Below are 18,921 nucleotides of genomic sequence, written 5' to 3'. Positions count from 1 at the left end.
TCAGCCCTGGTGGAGTAAATTAAAGGGTCATTAATGGCCTCATTAAAGAGATTTGCACTTTGTTCTGAATTATGAAAGCTATCATGCAATGTTAAACTAAATAGAGTTTTTGGCGAGGTTTTAAACCTCTCTAACTAGTTCCCTTTCCCCCTTCTGTCTCCATTATTTTCTCCCCTTATTTTTTCCTCTGGTCTCTGAGAAACTGGCTTTCGAGGGAACTGCCTGTAGTGCTGCAAACTCGATTTCAGTTATAAATCTTCTTCTGCTCCACTAATTGCCCAGAGTTTTTCTCGAGAGCTGCCTGAGGTTAATGCTGGGGAAGGAAGAGCCCTTTTGTCTTATCCTGAAATGGTGTCTCCATCCCCCCCATCCCTGATGGGACATCAAGCAGGGAATTACCTATAGCAACACCCAAATAGGACAAGGAGAGCTGTGCTATGGGAAGAAGGGTGAGTTTGTGGTGTGTTTGCCTTGGCTTGCTGGGGTGAAGCCTTTGGCTCCTCTGGCATCTCCTGGTGTGGACCTCAGCAGCATTCCCTGGCTCTGGGCCCAGCACTGATCCTTTCCTCGCTGGGAAATCAGCCAGTGCTCAATGGGATCAAGGAGGCTTACCTGGGAAGCCCAGCTACCATGGGCTTGGTAAAGCCATGCATTGAATTGATCAGATCTATGTGATGTGATCCAGAGTCCTCAACAGGGCTGCACTGTGGTGCCTTGTGGGGAAGAGGGATGGAGAAGGAGGTGATGAGCTCCTGGTGCAGTCTGCATTCAGCTTTTCCCACCAGACCTTTGTGTTCTAACAGGCTGAAACAGCCTGTGCCAAAAGCTAGATCAGGTCCCTGTCTGTCTCCTCCACCCTGCTCATCTCTAAGAGCTCACCCTTAACAAGGCCCAGCAGAAACCAGGGTTGTAAGGATGTTTATGAAAGCTGTTAACCGTTACTGAGCATCCTGGTTGCCATCGCATGTTCTTGTTCCCTGCCCCAGTCTTAGGGATAAGGAGTGCTGATCTCTTCTGCAGCGTGACTCCACCTAAAGACCCATTTTATGCCTTTTAAATGTTCCTATGGATAAACACTCATTTCCAGCTTGTTTTGGATCAGGCAGAAGCTTGCTGACAGAGCTTTGCTGACCAAAGCGACTGGGTGTTGAGGGATCAGGTCCTGCTGTGACAGCCAGGGCAGGGGTGCAGAAGATCTGGGTATACAGGCTCAGTGCACTTGGACATAAAGACTTTGAAACCCATAATCAGGAGCAGCATCTTCATACATTGAGTGTATGGGAATAAAAGCTGCGCTGTGGTCACCTCCCTGCCTTATCCCAGTGCTGGGAGGATACTGGGAGCTGCACATCTACAGAAAAGGGGAATTGCCATATCTGGGGCCAGCAGCATCTTCCTGCCCTGTTAAAGTGGGCAAAAATTGTTCATCACAACAAAAAACACTGATTTACCCCATCATTTTACCACCAAGAGAAGCTCCTTAGGCCTGACTAGAAATCCTTATTGAGGCTGGAGGCCGGTCTCCCTGTGGGACATGGCCAGTCACGGTGGGGCACCTTCCCCTCACCAGCCTACCTCTAAGGCTCATTGCTTTGACTTATTGACTTAGCTCGCCCTCTGCAAGTTCTTCACACAGCTCTACAACAAATTAAACCCCTTATTAACTAATTAAGCTATTTCTCCAACCAGGCAGCCAAAGGAGAAGAGGTTGTTGTTATTTCTATTTTTAAACACCCATGAGAGGCAGACGTGCTTGGACAGAGCCTGAGGCACCAGTGGTGGACAGGGCCAGCCAAGAGCCCCACTGCAGCCTGGCAGCTTTAGCAACAAAACCCCCAAGGGGCTGGAACGTGCTGCTTTTAGCTGTTGAGTTTTCCACATCTGGGACTGATTTTGGGCATGAAGATGCCAGCCTCCGGGTGACGCAGGCAGCGATGGGGTTGTGTGGGTTACCCGAGGGAGGGATGCTGAGCACAGTGTGCAGCTCCAGTGGGGAGGACACAGCAGCCCATGGGATCCCACAACCTCCAACAGCGAGTGCAAACAGAGCAGTGGGGTTTACCCCCCCCCCGTGTGTGCATCTCAAGGCTGCTGTCCCACACATCCCCCTTAGGCTGTGACTGGAGCCAGATTTCCCCAGTGCACAGCTCCCCTGAGCCAGCATCATTCTCATTGTCTGCAGGGACAACTCCCACAGTTTTTGGGGGGGACACCAAAAGTCACCCCGTTGGAGCCATCAGTGGGGCCGGTCCAGCCCTGGGGCACCCCACAGTGACTCTACTGGCCATCAGCCTCCCTATAGGAACCGCAGCCAAGGGCTTCTCTGCTGCACAGGGCTCCAGCAGCAGATCCAGGTTATTGAGGCTTGCCGGATGCTCTTTAGGAGCATCCCAGCTGGCTCCTGGCAGCCTGTGCTGCAGCACTTCACTGCTGAGAGACTCTGTCTGCCTCGCGGCTCCTTCCCTCTGAGGTGGGAAGGGAACACTGCGGATGCTCCTGCTGCGCATCGTGCGGGAAGGGATGGGGATTCTGCAAGAGCTCTGCTCAGAAACGCTGCTGCTTTCTGGCAGGCTCTGGCCTCCTTCCCTGCACCAAGGCATCAGGCACTGGGACGGGGAGATGGCCAGGGGCTGGGGCCAGATGGTTTCTGCAGGTGAAACTGCTGATGTGAGGGCTTTATGGGTCTGGAGAGACCACAACTGCTTCATATCCAGCTTGATGTGGGCTTGTTAAGTGGGGTGTTTGCCCTGGTGGGTGGGAAACTGGCCATGTCCTGGGTATAAAAGGGTCTGGGGTGGGTGGTTTGGGCTGTGTTTGCTCTGTTTCTTTCTTCTTGGTTGAGCTGTGTAGCTTTTTTTTCTCTTAGGGCTCTGCTTTTTCTTCTGTTTTTCCTCTTTTCCTAGGTTACTCCTTGCAGGATGTGCTCCAGGGCTGACCTGCTCTCTGTCTGCTGCGGAGGCCTCCTTGCTGGAGGCTGCTCTTGGTGCCTTCAGCAAACCCCATCCCAGCCAGGTAGCTCTTTGCAAGCTTTTCTTTAGCACTGTTTGCTGTTGAGGGGGCTCTCCCAGCACCTCTAACCTCAGCAGGGGGTCAGGTCAGGGGCTTGGTGCTGAAGCAAGGGATGGAGGCTGCTGAACAGGGTCATTTGGGAAGGCTGGTCCACAGCAGTGGCAGTGCTATAAACTGTCTTCATGCTGATATGATTAGTAGAGCCACTGCTGTACTGGAGCATTGGAAGGGGCAAAGTCCCATGGGAGTAGCCAAACCCTGCTGTAGGCAGTGGTTTATAAGCAGAGGATGCAGAGAGGAGATAAAACTGCAGGGCCAGGTAGGAGGATGATGCTAAGGGGTCTATTTAATGCCTTTGCCTTCCTGCTGGCTTCTGTGGATATGGCCTTTGTGTGGCACCAGACCCCTCTGCAGCCCATTGCCTCCATCCCATGGGGTGGCCAGGGCTTGGTGCTGTGCTGCTTGGGATGAGCAGGAGCAGGGTTTGGGGTCGGTGCTGCGGTGTGAGCGCCTGCAGAGTGTGCTGTGGTTTCAGGGATGCTGCAAGGACCCGCAGCCCCTGTCAAGTGCTGGGGACAGGAGGATTTAATGGGTTTTCCATGAGAACTCCCCACATGATGCCATGGGGGAGGGATGCTGGGGAGCCACAGCTGGGCTCTGCTGCCTGCACTGTGCCTGGGGGTTTGGGGGCTCTGCTTTGGGGAAAACTTGGGGTGCTAAACCCTGGTTGAAGTGGTAATGCTGGGATGGGAAGCATAGAAATGTCAGGGCTGGTGGGCAGATCCATGTGTTAATGCTGCATGTGCTGCCATAGTCCCTGTGTGCTGGTGACAGTGCAGCACAACCCTGCTGTGAATAGGGAAGGATGCGGCTGGGATGCAGAGAACACAATGTACCTCTCCTGGCCTGCTCAAAGGGAAGGGTAAAGGCAGTTTGACATCTCCTTAGGCAGGGAGATGGCTGCAGGAACAGCTGAGGAGCCCCATAAATGCTTTGCACTGATTCCACCACAGTGAGTGATGGGGACTGAGGGAGGGGGAAGGACATGGGAGCAGATTTAGCAAATGATTTCACCACTGGTTAAGTTTCCTTTGCTCTAAAACAGTGCAGAATTTGGGGGAAGAAGCACAAGTCTGACACGGAGCAAATCCCACACCCAGCTGTGGCTGGGCACTGGGGGGAAGGAGCTTGCAAAGTCATTGGTGATGCAAAGCTGTGCCAGGAAAACATGGGACAGGGCATGGTAAATCCCACCTCATACACACGCCTGAAAGAGAAATCTCTTCCCCCTGTATAATCCATTACCACATGCTTATTCCTATAACAAATAACTGAGTCAGCAGGAGAAAACCAAATTCAATTTATATCTCAATCCAAGCAAATATGAAAAGGCTGCCAAATCTGACAATAAAACTGCAATGATCTCAGATGTTTCCCTCCTATATATTAAGAGAAAGGGGATCAGAGAAGCTTTTGGCCGTGTAGTTGTAGGTGGGGATGCAGGGGGATTATGCTTTGGAGCTGTGTCCTTAGGTGGTGAGCACAGATTTGCTCCAAGTAGTACCAGCCAGATGTGCTGGTACAGATGTGACTTTAGAGCTATAGACTGTGGGCACAGGGGTTGTTCTCTAAAGTTTGTCAAGTCTCAATGAGAGCAGAGCTGTGCAGCACAGAGCCCTGTGTTGGGGATGCTCTTTCCCAGCCGGGGTGGCGGGCAGCACATTGCTCTGTGCCTTGGGGGGGCCCATTTCTGCATTGCCCAATGTGTGATAAATGGGTGCAGCCAGCTCAAAAGTTGTTCTTGCCTCCTGCAGAGACAATGCATTGTCTGTCCCCATGCCAGCACTGCTCAAAGCGGCTGGGATTCCATTGGAGTGAGGCAAGCCTTTATTCCCATCTGAGCTGTCCCATGGATGCTCGAAGCCCTGTCTGCCCTGCCAGTGGGGTGTTCAGCTCAGCTAACCCGGCTTGCCTGTTCTAGCTCCCTGCTGTGCCCAGCCTGGCTGTAGGCATGTGATGGCACTGAAGGGATGTCCATAAAGCCCTGGTGTCAGGGCTCCTTGCTAAGCCAAGGTGACATCCCCAAACGGAGCTGTGCACCGCTGCCCACTGGGGCCCCATCACACTCAGGTGGTGCTAGGCTTCCGCAGCTTCAGTGGGAATGGATGGGTAAGAGAGATTAAACCAAGAGTCAAAATAGACAGTTCGATGAACTATTTTCCTAGAAGAAGGCATTTAGCAAGCTCAGCTGAGCTATAAATATCCCATAATGTTCCTCTAATATGTGAGGGGAATGGGGGGGGGTGTCTTCGTGTAAATGCATGCGGAACAAATAGTGGCACAAGGAACAAAAGGTACTAATTAATTTAAGCCAAACACCCCCGTTTGGCTCAAGGATGCAGTGTTTCTTGGGGAACATGTAACCACATCCAGGCAATTCCTTAGTCCCTCTGGAACCTAAACTTGGGGCTTTTTGTTCCCAGATGTTGGGGGTTTGAGGTTTGCCATTGATCTTCCTTTTTTGAAAGGCGTAAAACCCCCAAGTTAAGCAATGTGAGAACAAAATGAGATGTTTTGTGTTGGGCTGGAATGAGGGGTTTTGGTGTTTAGCTTGAGAAGTTCCCACTTTACGGAGTAGAGTACGTGAATAAGGGCTGGATTCAGCCTACAGAGGATGGATGATGGGGAGTCCATGCGGGGAGCAAGTGGGGACACAAATGCCTGGGGAAAGCTCTTTGTCAGGCCTGTACTTTGCTCAGGAGAAGCCTGTGTGTTCCCCGCACTGATTTGCTTTTTACCCACTCAAACCACAGAACAGGAGAAGGGAGGGGAAGGAAATGCTGTTCCTGGGCGATGCTGGGAACAGTTTGCTCTCATTAAAATCTGCTTTCACCTGCTACTAATTTTCCTCTTGTTACAAAGGCCGGGAATGGTTTGTTTGTTTGTTTGCCTGCATGAAGAGGGGGGAAAAGAGCTGTTAGATGCTGTTGACTGCGAGGAGATGACAGCGTGGCTGGTGGGAGCACATGGGGTGATGAGCCAGCAGTGGGGACGGGGAGAGAACTGCAGAGATGAAATCCTTCCTGTGCTGTCACAGCAGCATGAGAGGAGATGGCGAGGTGGGTGCTGCTTTGGTGGTGCAGGCAGCAATGGGGGCAGTGGGTGCTCCATGGGGCATCCATCCCCGGCAGTGTTCAAGGCCAGGTTGGGCAGAGCCTTGGGTGATGTGGTCTAGGGTGAGGCGGCCGGGGGTTGGAACACTGCTCCCATCCCTGCAGCTGGGATAGGGTCCCACTGGCAGTGCAACCTGGGTAAGAGGGACCTCTTATGAGGTGTTGGTGCTATTGCTTTGGGGAGCTGTGATGGGGAAATGGGAAACATCAGATGAGTGGGGAAGTAACCTCAAATGCTGGGGCTGACGGGTGGGAATGCACAATGACAAGTCTCCATCTTCCCTACAGACTTGTGCATCCCACTGTCTCTCTGGCTGGCTGTGCCTCCCCTGGCAAGGCCATGGAGCACAGCACACGAGAGCTGTCTCTTGTTATTGTGACAAGTAATTAGGGTGATGCAAGATGCTAAGAAACTACTTTATTAGGCAAAGGCAGCCTATAAACCCCCTGGAACAAACCCAGGCTTTTAAAACAACTCTGAACTGTGTGCTGCTGCTCTTGCCCTGCTCATCCAGACCAAAGGAAGAACTGGCACCCAGAGCCACTCATCCCTTCTTTGTCCGGTGAGAAACAGGAAACTCAAATCGCAGCAGCCACCAGGGATAGGTTCAGCCTCTGTTTCCCCCAATACCCCTTTGTCTGACATCATCCCATCCCTAGACTCTCTTCAAGACTTCCCCTTGGGGCAGATGGAGCATTCCTATGGCATGGATATGGCCAGCAAAGCACCCACTTGTTCCTGCTGCTAGCTCTGGCCAGCAGCAGTCTGGGGATGGGATGAATGTTAATAAATCTGCAGTGCTGGTGCTGCTTTAGTGTTCCTCTAATTGGAGCTGTAAAGTTTAATTCAGCCACTTAGGGTTCTGCTGGGAGCTGGGGCTTCCATTTTCAGGTTCCCCTCTTCCTGCTAAAGGGCACCATGCTGGCTAATAGGTGTTAAATTGGAGCATCACTTTTTAATAAGCCTCTTAATGGCATCGTGTGGATCCTCGGCAGCTTTGGGATGACGCCTGCATTAGGATGCCCATGCATGGGAAAGGTGGTGCTGGGAAATGGAGGGCAGGGATGAGGAAAGCATGAGGGGGTCCTGGGTCCAGTTGTGCTGCAGAGATCCAGGTCATTGAAGCAAATCAAGAAGGTGGCTTGGTCGGAAAGCTGGGACACAGGGACAGGCCAGGACATGGCACTGCCCGCAGCCAGTGGTATATCACAGGGTGGTGTGACTGGTTCTACAGGGGTGTTTTGGGGTGACTTGGACGAAGTGACAGTCCTCCCATGAGTGATTTGCCCCTTTGGTCAATGGCACAGCCACCAGCTGTGTTTCTCTCATCAGAACCATCTCCTTTGCGATAATGCGGTGTTGCTGAGGTGTCACCTCCAGGGCGATGGCTTCTCATCATCCCTTGCCCTGCAGAGATCACGACTGCTGTTTTGGGGCTGCCACAGCAATGTCCCTGCAGCATTTCTCATCTACTGAGAGGGTTTAATAACCACCAAAACCCCCAAGCTCCTCCTTCCCCATGCCCAAGTCAAAGGGGTTTCTCTCCTCCCACTGCTTTGTGTGGTCACCCACTTGCAGTGATGACATGGATGCAGTCGTGAACTGTCCTGCAAAATACGAGCAGTGAAGTGATCCAGGCTGCTTTCACTTGGGTAACGCTCAGAGAAAGGACTGAGCTCCCAAGAAACAAGCGCACTATTTTTATCTAATCCCTTTGCTTTAATAACTGAGAGTTGGAGGGCTTTCATTATTCATAATTCAGATGAGGGTGTTTTGAAAAGTCCCTGGTGGCTTTTGTATTCTGCCTCCAGCTCTGCTCACGCCTGGGTCTCCTCCTGCCAGGTAGGACCGTAAGGAAGCTGTTTGCTGAGCCCATGATCACATCCTAACAGCTCCACGTTGCCCAAGAGCTTATCTATAACCTCACACTTGATCTCTGCATACGGTGAGGTTTAACTAAGAAACATCCATCAACAGAAAGCACTTTGTCAGACTCCACTCCCCACAGCATCATCCACCTGTGACAGGATGGGATGGGCTCGCTGTGCTCCAGGGAGGGAGATGGGGTGGGATTTATCACCTCCAGAGCAGGCAAGTTTGAGGCCAAAGCAGTGGAAAGGAGTGAATGTGATTTTTGTCAGCTCCATCCGTGCCGGCAAATGCAGATCATGAATTACACACCCGCCAGATGACAGGCTGACATTTTAGCTCCAAACATTCTCCTATAATTAGAGAATCTAATGCAATACAGGGAATGGCTCCATTTTACACACACATTATCGTAATGCCTTTAAATAAGATAATTGATTATGCCTCTGCATAAGAAAGTAAAATATTCGGTGTAATTAAAACCGACATTCAGATTTTGGCATGCTGACAGGTGAGGCCATGTGTCATTTTATAAATCCTTAAAGTGATATTCCCACCCACATCCAAGTTCCTGAAGTTTGGGGAGAAGAAAAGAAGAAACCCTTGTTGCAGAGTTGCTTTTTTATCCCGTGTTCAGATGTGGTTTGAGGAGGGATTTATCTTCTTTTTTCTGCACTCATTTATCTTCATCTCAGCCTCATATCTTCAGCTGACAAAAAGAACGTGCAGCCATAGTGCTGTGAGCAGGGCTATGGGTAGATCCCATCTGATAAGCAGGATTTGACCAGCTTTCTGCTTGCAGCAGGCCCTGCGAGGTGTTCATACACAGCACTGCTGAATTGGCAGGCAGCATCTTCCAGCCAGCATCTACCCAGACGCCGAAGCCGCTGTCGGGTGTTTATGGGCTCTCCTGGAATGGAGATGCTCACGTAGAAGCTGGGAAAATGCTTTGTGATGCAGCAGCTGCCAAAAGCCTTCCGGATGAGGGCTGACTGGGAAATACATCCTCAGTGTGATGGATGGATGCTGTGGGGCAGCTGAGGATGGGATGTACCGAGGGGACAGGTCCTGGTGAGCTTGGTGGTGTGAGGATCTGCGCTGGAGGACTCTAGGGACATAGGGATGTGGGGTTGGAACTGATGATCTTCAGGTCCTTTCCAACCCTACCTATTCTATGACTTGCTGATGCTCTGTCCCTGCCACTTGGGCTGAAAATGTTCTTCTTTTTCCTTTATAGGTGCCAAGAAATGCTCAGGACCCATCATGAAACCTCCTGGGTGGGGCCCCATCCTGCTGCTTATGCACAAGGTTTATCCAACAAATCACTGCCACTGCTAGGAAATGAAACCTGCCTCCGATGGTTGCAGGGTCAGTGATGGGGTTTGATGTCTGGAGGCTTTTGAGGGGATTACGTCTTGAGAAATTCTCTAGGTCAATACTGATGCTGACCTGCTGCATTGACATTTGCTGTCTGTTGTGCCTTGAAACTTTGCAAACAGAGGCTTGAACACCTTCAGCATCCCTAAACATGTCTTATGTCCCATAGCACATCTCTTGTGAGATGTGGGCAGGACCCGGGGGAAGGATCTCCATCTCTGCCCTCTGTGTTCTGGATCCATCCCCTTCCAAGGCAAAGCTCTATACAGTGCAGAGCTAATGAAAACCCTCAGTTTATTAGGTGGCTCCCAGTATCCTTGCTGCAGGTCGTATCCTGCTACCCTCCTTGCTGCTCCAGTGCATTGTGTTCCTTAGCATGGCTTGGATGGTGCCAGCAGGGCAAGGGCAGAGGAGCGAGCAGCCACATTGAAACAACTCCCATGGGATGCAAGGGTGGGAGGAGAGGCTTCCCTGGCCCGATCCTGCCTCCCCATCTGGCCCCATCAGGGGATGGGATCTCCTTGAGGGATGGAGAAAACCGGACTCCCCCTGTGAGCAAGGAGGAGGAGCCCATGGGCAGTGCTGTCTGCTCTGCTCACATTATCCGGCTGCTCCAGCTTTCTCCGCTGCTCTTTAGCCCATTACCCAGGCTCGCAGGGCTGCGGTTGGCAGCGCGGGCGCCGGAGCCCTCGGGGACACCAGCAGCCGGCAGCTTGCCCCTTCCTCTGCTCTTAAGTGGGCTTGTAAAACGCAAACCACGTGCCTGGGAAGCACAGGCATGGTTAACGGCCTTGTTTAAGTGCGCTGCATGGCCTCTCATGGGATACCCAAAGAGGTGCATCCGGGGTGGCAAGAGGGGATGAGGACAAAGGGTCCCACTCCTGGCTGTCGCAGTGGGTAGCAGGCATGTGGTGGGGTGGTCAAAGGTGAGTGGATGTGCCATGAGCCCCTAATAGCAGTTCGTAGCTGTAATGATGTGATGTAATGGCCTGAGGGGACAGCAGGCTCTGTAGGTGGGATTTTACCATACCTGGTGGACAGGATGCTGGGACTTATCCTGCAGTCAAAGCCTGAGATCACAGCAGCATCCCAGCCATGAGGGCTGTGTGTATCCTCTTACAAAGCAAAGGCAGCCCTTCCTGGAGTTCTGCAGCCTTTAGGAGCAATATCCAAGGCATCCATGAGTGCACACGTGCCCAGATAAATTGCAGGTGAACACCCAAGGCTGACCAGGGCACAGCAGGCAAGAAGACCTCAATGCAGTGCGCTTTTACATGATAGGGTTAAGAATTTGCATGAACCTGGCTCCTTGGGGATGCTATCGTGCATCCCTCAGGAGCCACCAAGCGGTGCCCTGTGCACTGGAGGCTAAATGAAGGCTTGTGGGACTGCTGAGAGAGGGAAGGGTCTCTTCAGTGTCTGACCCAGAGCAGCTCCTTTTCTTGAGGCTCTGACACCCCATGGGTGGTGAAGCAGCCCATGAAAGGGACACTGGGCAGTGCGGGGCCGCTCTGTTGTCTCCCAGTTCCCGCACATCCACCTTCATGGTCACTGCTGATGGCTCGGTGCATCATGAGCTGTGTTGTTTCAAGTCCTGGAGCTGCATCACCAGTGTGAGAATGGCAGCCTGGGGGGCTGCTGAGAAAGAATGGCTGTGACAATAGTGTTGCCCAGGGGGAAACTGAGGCAGGGCTTTGGGGTCTCAGCCATTCTGCCTGGCCTCCTGCTCTGTTTCTCATGTAAGAGAAACCAGTCTTCCCAGTGTACCCGGTGCTGCTTCAAGTCCATTCCCTTGCTCACTCTGGGTTATCAGGACCCTCTGAGCAATGTCCCACCAGCAAGTGCTACATGGATGTCCCTTCGCATCCCCAGCTCTTGCTGCCCTCCTGGTCCCCAGGCTGTCCCCCCCCTCTCACCATCACACGCGGGCTCCCGCAGCCCGTCTCACACTCTCACCAGCTCCCCCTCCGTGTGCTCGCTCTCACCCTCGCACACCCACGTGTGCTGGATGATGCACGACGAGAGGAGCCTGTGCCATCAGCATTAGTCACCGGAGCCCGTAGGAGGAAGGTTGTGAGCAGAGGAGGAGGAGCGGAGCCACCGGCTCCGGCACGGTGTTCCTGCTGACCGTCCCTGCGGTTGGAGCAGGGAGGGACTGTGTTGGGGTCAGGCAGCCTCCTGAGCAGGGTGTTGGGGGGCACCAATGTCAACATGAATCCTATGGAGGAGAAAAACCACCCTGGAAGCATTGCAAATTCCCAGGAAGGAAGGGCTGGGCTGATGTGGGGAAATGTGGCTGGGGTTGGGTCGAGAGAGGGGCAGAGCCATGGGAGCATTTCCCTGTGATGAGCCAAAGCCTTTATGAGCATCCCCTTCTGGGGAGGAGGAGCTGGGTGTGAAGGAATGTGAGGGCAGGAGGATAGAGGAGATGGACTGGAGAGGGGAAAGAAAAGCATCCCGGGAGGTTTGTCTTACTGATGTGGGTGATAAACCAGGGCAGGGGCAGAGAAAGGCAGCTGTGGGGGTGCTGAGATCATTTTGCAGCGCTCCAAGGGGAGCAGAGCAAGGTTGAGCAAAGAGACATTCCCTTTCAAGCAGTTTGCAAGGGGGTGCAGTGAGAAGACAGCCTGGCTAGCTGTGCCGAAGAGGGGTCCCAACATCATCAGCCTTGGCCACAAAGTGTGGAGCAGCCACCGAGCTGGGAAAGGAGGCCTGCAGCTTCCAAGTCCTGTGGAGTAGCAAATCAGAGGACAGAGCAACCACAATCTCTTACTTGCACTCTCTCCTTCCCTGAGGATTAACCTCAGCCCTGCTGGTAAGTGGAAGCAGGCTGCCTTTGAAATGCAGAGCAGGCAGCTGCCCTCATTTGAGGGCAAACCAGCAGCACATTGCTCTGGGCATGGGGTGCTGGTGATTTCTGCAGTGGTGCTGCAACAAGAGGTGAGAGGAGTCAGAAGTGGCAGTGGCAATAGCATGGTTGTCCTTGGCTGGGCAGGTACAAGCACTCTGGGCTCTGCGGTCCCTCTCTGGTGATGAGTAGGTGACTGAATGGGTGCTGCAAGCTGTCCTGGGCTCCTGGGACCTTCCACAGACCCTCCACATGGCTTTATCTAAAGGTCTCCTTGGCCTTGGGTGTTTGATCCAGCCTCTCTTTTGCACCCTATTTGTCTCTCCTCCCTTCTGTCATACATATACTCCAGCCACTGTCTTCCACCTCTGGCCCCACAGATGTGCTGCTGTGAAATGCCATCCTCCACATCTTCTCCAACCCCAGGGGGGCTTGAAGAAGGTTGGTCCTGCTCAAGTGGGACCTTCTGCCAGCAAGTGTGCTAAGGGTGTACAGTGCAGGGATGCACTCTGCCCAGGGCTGGTCCTGGGACCTTCTGAGCATCCCTCCCCTGTGAGCTGCTGTTTTACAGCTGCCCATGTGCCACATGCCTGGAGTTCCTCTGGAAGCTTATCTCCATATGTGTGTGATGCATGTCTGTGTGTCTGCATCTGAGGCACTTACCTCCTTGCCCAGTATTCACTGGAATACTGCTTATGTCCCGCTGCATGCCTGGATGTATTTTACCTTGTACATGTGCTGCATTCAGACGACTCCTCCGTTTTGAGGTGTGCTTCTCTTTCAACCTATACATCATCAGGGCGTTGGGATTGCTTTCCCCACAGTGGGGTGGATCATGATGGGATTAAAAAGATCACGTAGAGCTGGGAAAAGCAACTGTGTTTTGAGCATTAGCTCTTGCACTAAGGAGGTCTCTTCCTTCCTGTGCATCTCTACCTTGCCAGCAGAAGATGAGCACAGGGGAGCACCAGCTGCTGATTTACCTGTGGACCCTGGGACACCAGTGCATCAATAGACAGCTAAAGAATCACAACATCACTTATGCATTAACTTCTTTGAAATGCAAAGCTCTCCCTTGATAGTTCAGTGTTTTCCACCTAGTCCAAAGCACAACCCAAGAGGCAGAGAAAAGACAAGAGGGAAGCTAAGCAAGGTAACGTTTCCACCTTGTGTCTGTTACAACGATTGCACCAGCCTTAATTACAGTGGGACTTTCTGCCCTTTAAAGCAGTTCGGCACACGTCGTATTCTCAGCTTCCCTGCCTCCGGCAGGCTCTGGCTCTGAAACTGCTTCCTTCATGCATTCAGAGCAGTTTGTAATTAACAATCACATTGTTTTCCTTTGAATATCGACAGAGATACAGAAAACAGAGAGATTGGGAGCTCCATGCCGATACAACTGAGTATTATTTTTCTTCCGTGAAATTAGTTTTATCACTTTACAGCAAATTTTGCATTGATGAAAGCTTCGGGGCAGTGAAGAGACTTTGCTCACTGCTTGGTCACGAAGCTTGCGAACCTGAAAAATGCTCTCCCATATCTATGGGGAAGAAGGAAATTTTGGCCCTGCTGCCCTGTTATCTTTGGCCCAGGTTTTGACCCCAATGGGTGTTCATGCAGAAGACATCCCTGAAACCACTGTTGCATTCATAAAATAGCCCTCAATGGGAAACCAGCAGAAAAGAGACTAAGTAAAACCAGGAGGATCTCATCTCTCTGCCACGGGCTCCTGAGCTACCCAGTGATTCAGACCAGAGGGGGCTTAATTTGAAGCCTGGGCTCTGTAAACAAGAACCAGATTACAAACTTCTTCAGTTCTGGTGCAGAGCTTGGATGGGAGTATTGTTCTCTCCATCTGTTCTTCTCATTGACAATCTGCCTTCGAAAGCCATGGCTGCATAAATCTGGAGGAAGCATAAATACAGGAGCACCTGAATATTGTTCAACAGATGGGGACACAAATTTTCAAGCAGAGATTTCCCTTACGTTGCCCTATCTATTTTAGAGGGTGTTTTTCAGGACCATCCCTTCAATGCCATGGCTGCCTGGGAATAGGACAGCATCTCGGTCTGAGATGTGTGGCTAGCCAAGTTGATTTCCAGCAGCGAACTTTACTGCATGAATGCTTTTTGGCATCTCTGGTTTGCTTTCTCCCCTTTCAGTGCTAGTTCCCCTCCAACCAAACTCTCACTTCTCATCCAAGCCTTTCAGGAAGACCATTAGCTGTGAGCACTCGATGTCACCCTCAGAACAAAGTGGCTTAAGGAGTTCATCCACGCACCTCACTTGAAACTCATTCCATCATAAACAAACAAAAGCATGCAGGAATAAGCACAAAGTGGGGGCTTGAACCCTGGCTATCCTTCTCCTCCTTCCCCGACAGGCAGTCTGGCAGCTGCCTTCCTATTGACAAGAGCGCACTCTTGCTCTTCCACCTTTCAGCCTGCAGGATCTTTACTGCATTTAGCACAGAGGCTTTCAGCTTCATCAACTTAAGGGCCACTACAAATTCTCCAGCAGTAGCACAGCCGTGGACTGTTGAATGGCAGGAAGGAAATTGCTTTTCTTTACAACCTTTTCATGACTCCATGCAAGTAGTGGCTGGACCCCAAGGCCTCAAGGACTGCAGATTGAAAGCCAATGACATGTCAAGCTGCATATGCAGATCACTTCATGTAGTGTCTATAGGTAGGGATGGGTTAGCCATCAAATTTAACATGCGGATACAGGAGGGAATAAGAAGCTACTGAAGTTGCAATGGGAGTGTGGCTATTCCTGATGGAGATGAGGAGTTTTCCCTGCCGCAGTGTCCCTGCCTTGTGGTGAGCAGAGCGCTGGCTGTGGAGCCACAGAGATGTGCCTGAGGAGAGGAGCCTGGCTCCTTCGCCTCCACTCCAGCACAGAGGCACAGCAGATGCCAGACCGCTGACCCCAGACGCTCAGAGTTCACCAGTCTGGTCTCCAAATTCAAACAAAGATATTAAATGTTGTTTTCTCTCCAGTTGCCTTCTGGCTCTGGAACCAGTGGGTTGCACTCAAATGGCACTCACAGCTTTTATTTATTTTGCACCCAGCCACAAGAACAGAACTTTTCCTTTTTTTTTTTCCCCTCTTTTTTCTTTCTTTTTTTTTTTCTTTCAGTCTTGCTGAATCATTTGTCTCCAGGAACTGAGGCTTTAAGGGAAATATCGCATGTTAGGAGCAGAGATAGTGACAGGGGAGGCCAGGCTCGCTGCCTGCCTGTCATCACCATTTACGCAGCATCCCACAGCATTGCCTATCACGAGCCACAGGACACAGTCCCAGAGTTCTGCCCTTTGACCAAGGTTGCCTTCACCCCTGAACACAATCTTCATGTTATCCTTCAGAGGTGCAGAGGATGGACCCCAGCTATCTCCATGTTCATATCGCTTACTTTTCCCCCTTCTTCTCCATTCTTCAGTCATCATATTCTTTCTGGGAGAAAGTGGCTGCTGGAAAACTGAGAGAGAAGACGACAAACACTGCTGTGGAATTATTTAACGAGCCAGAATGAATTGCATTTGAAATCATTTAAATGGGATCTGGGAGTATTTAACTGCAGCACAGGAACTTAACAAGAGTGGGAAAGGATTTTGTGCTAATTGCTGGCAATGATATACCTAAGGAGAGAGAACATGCAGCAATTAGTAAGCAAGGCTGTAATTTCAGCCTAAGGTCCCTGCCTGCCCTAGAATATGGCATGGATTATATGCTGGAAAGGAGTCTGGGGCTTTGATCCATAGGTGACCAGAGAAGGGAGCAGATGAGCTTCTCATCAAGAAGTCATTAACCAAGTCTTTCAAACAGTGGGATGCAGGAGGTGGGTTTAGTTGGACCCAACTGTCCCTTTGCATCACAGAATCATAGAATTCTGTGGGCATCAGCCCATGTCTGACTCCTGACTGCCCATTCCTTGACCTGGTATGACTCAGATTGGTAAAATCCAAATGAAACACAAGACTCCATCCCAACCTGCACACTGGGTTGTTTTACTCCATCCTTGCCAGCCCAGACGTGGCAGGGACTGATCCTGCAGCCAGCCTCTGCTCTATACCTGTGTGGTAGACTAAAGCTCCCGGGTTGGAGGGCCTGGGGACCAGTTTGATCATTTCTTACCGACAACTCAGCAGCTTCAAGGCACCCTCAATGCTGCTGGATTTGGGGAACCAGCAGGACAAAACCAAGGCAGGATATAGCCTTGTTCATAGCCTGCATGAGGGCAGAGCCTGGGGTGAAGATCTTCGGGATGGAGCCACACAGTGACAATGGGACACTTCTGCAGGTGCAATGACAAGCAGACAGGAGTCTCCATCCATCAGCGAGCTTGCACAGATGGCTCTGAGCTTGAGAACAGGATCTCCCTTCGTACAGCAGTGCCCACAAAGGCCAGACCCTGTGCTCCCACTCTGCTGAGCCTGCAAAGCTGGGGTACAAACGATTCTCAGCACCGTGTCTCAAGCCCAAACAGAGATGATCGGTGATGGCTCTAGAAGGGACAATCCCTGCTAGCAGCAGCCCTGGGAGGGGAAAGCAGAAAGCCACCAGCTCCAGCTGTGCCGCTGATGCTGGGCAGCTGCAGGCAGCCTCTGCTCATTGTTCCCTGGTCCTGCCGCTCCCCATCTCCATTCTCTCCCTGTGATGCCTCTGTCTTTGTTTCTTTTGTCTTTCAGTCAGTCTTCATCTCAGTAATTCCCATTCAATGGTTAGTCCCTGATCTTTCTAATTGAGATCAGAGCCTCATATAATGGGGAGGGGGAAGGAGACTATTTTTAATTTGCTACATTCTCATTAATAACAAGTTCTAATTAAAAAACCTCCATCTTCCATCCTCCCAAGTTCAGAGGAAAACTCTCTGTGACTTCTGTTGGAATCTTCTCCTGATAAATTGGTACCACAGCCTCCTAGAACAGCTGGTCCTCTTTAGCAGGCATAGTAATTAATGGGAATAATAAATGCATTCAAAGCAGGTTCGTAACCCTCCTTTCTATGCACTCAGACATCTCTTTGCATTGCAAGAGACACACATCAACATTTCCAGTTACAAAACAGATCCAAAAGAGCTGCTTCTAACAAGCCTTTGTTTCATTAGCATTCTCCATCCCGTAATACACTTTGTGGTACAAAGGGGGACGGGTAGGTTTCCCCTTGGCTGGGGTTAAGGCGGATGCACAGAGCAGGAAACATGCGCTGGAGCATCCCTGTGGCTGTTGAGGACGCAATCCCGAGTTTCATATCACAGCTCCCTTGCCTTTGTGGGGACGAAAACCGTGTTCTGCCCTTTCCCCTTCTCTCCAGCTCCTGTTCTTCTCTGCTGTGTCTATCTTTCTGCCTAGCATGTATTATTGCTGCCTTGAAACATCCACTCAGTGAGACTGAGAGACAGAGGAAGGTGGAATAATGCAAAGCAAGGCTCAGGTCACACCATGAGAAAGGAATGAGGTCCATCTGTCCTGATTCTCCTTCCTGGGCACACACGACCAGCACATGGGGACAACCCTGCCCAAACAATGAGGTAGCAGGGGCTATATCCAGCCTGGGTCAGCAGATACGGCGAAGCAGAAGAGTAAGGTCCCACAAGCTGCACACCCTCTCCTCCCTTTGCACAGGTCTCCATTTACAGCTGGTTTAGGCTTCCTTAGATGTGCAGATGAACTCTGCTGGGGATGAGCGACCCCTCCTTGTCCCGATCACTTGCTTTTGTTCACCACTGCTGACTTAATGGGCTCGTCTCAGGAGTGGCCAAACCGGGAGCCATCAGTGCAGATACCCCCGAGCTGAGCAATCTGTCCCGAGCAGTGATTTCAATTAAAGGGTCATTAGCGTGAAATCTTATCCAGCCCAGCTCCCATTTGCCAGCGGGAGGTCCTTCTCCTCCCCATCCCAAGCCCTGCTCTGCGGTTAGAGCACGCTGCTCCTACCGGAGCCTTCCAGTTTTGCTGAAACGCAGCAGCTGCTGCTAATAAACAAACATATTGATCATAGAGATATGGGCTGTCAGGGACTTAATTCACGAATGAAATGTGCTTAAGAGAGCCCGGTAGGCAACGGCTCTGCTTAAAGAGCTCGCAGCCAAGATGGTGCGTGGAGCTGGGAACCAAAGAAACCTGGTGGCTGCTCAGCGCTTGGATGTCAAAGGCTGGGACTGGTGTAAGGCTCTGGGGAAGATATTCACCTGTGGGACAGAAAGCAAAGCGAATTTCGCCTTTATCAGCATAGGCCATCGCTGCTAACAGGGATGTGGTGTAATGAAGGGCTCTGTGCCTCCCTACTACCGTGGCATTTAGCAAGGGGATCCCAGTTCTGCTCCATCATGCGGGGACCATTTGGGCAACCTAAAAATTCAGGGCTGATTTAACTAGAATACTATCAAATACCCCCAAAACCCAGTCCCTCAATTCTTTCAGGTATCTGAGGCTTGCAGAGAAGCTGGAGCAGCACCCGTGACTGCTGGCTGGAGTCTGTGATAACCATTGCAGGGGTCAGGGATGAGCTGGTGTAGCATCGCTCAGAAACTACACCGGCACCACAGAGGGGAGAGCATCACAGCTCTAAGTCTGCATCATTTCTATTCTTCTGACAGCAAGCAGGTTTTCCTGGGTTTGGATCAAATTTTCCCTCCTGGA

Source organism: Pezoporus flaviventris, unplaced genomic scaffold (assembly GCF_033815535.1).
Source record: "Pezoporus flaviventris isolate CSIRO_AGI_PZ_B2104156 unplaced genomic scaffold, CSIRO_AGI_Pfla_v1 ptg000006l, whole genome shotgun sequence".
In the NCBI taxonomy this organism is placed as follows: domain Eukaryota; kingdom Metazoa; phylum Chordata; class Aves; order Psittaciformes; family Psittacidae; genus Pezoporus; species Pezoporus flaviventris.
This window is presented reverse-complemented; position numbering follows the sequence as displayed.